This window comes from Teleopsis dalmanni, chromosome 2 (assembly GCF_002237135.1).
Source record: "Teleopsis dalmanni isolate 2A chromosome 2, ASM223713v2, whole genome shotgun sequence".
Lineage (NCBI taxonomy): Eukaryota > Metazoa > Arthropoda > Insecta > Diptera > Diopsidae > Teleopsis > Teleopsis dalmanni.
Genome location: NC_051847.1, coordinates 235,732,609 through 235,733,350, shown reverse-complemented (window position 1 = coordinate 235,733,350; position 742 = coordinate 235,732,609).

Sequence of the window (742 nt, the reverse complement as noted above, 5' to 3'; positions counted from 1 at the left end):
AAATCAGGTCAAACTCGAAGTGATCGAAAACTCTGTGGCTTTTTTCTGTTGTGTCACTTTTTAATTGCGCACTCCTCCACCTGAACCTCTTAATCGCATCTTTCCATACGGAATTCGAGGCCTAGTTTCACATACGCAATGACATGCCAAATTTTGGTGAATTTACTTAATAATTTTTCTTTCTTTTCTCAAGTCTGAGAAAAAACCGTAAACAAATTTGGATTGCTCCTCCACAAATCATTATAAAGACTCATTAAAGTCAATTACATAGGTTTTAATGTTATTTTACAGCGTGTAAATGTAGATTTTATTGTTGTTTCAATTGTGGCTGATTCGTTTTGCTGCCGATCTTTTATGAGATTTTTATTGTCTGTTGCTGCGGTTTTATGAGATGGTTTCGCTCTTATTATGTAATTAAAATTTCAGTTTGTTATTTTCATTTTTTTATTAAATCGTTTTATATGTTGTTAAGTTTCATGTGTGTCATTAGGTCCATAATTATTTACAGTGAAAATTTTACTACGATCGTTCATGATCATATTTTTATGCCACATTTTTTATACAACAAGTTTATGGATGTCATGATTAAGTTTTGAAAGGATTTTTAAGTTAGTAAAGTAATGATAGTAGATAGTTTATAGTAGATAGTTTATGTACCTTAATTATTATTAATTCCTTCAGACTCTACTGATAACAAGGACACAGTATCCGAATTGGTCATTCAAATTCAAAAATTTTTTAA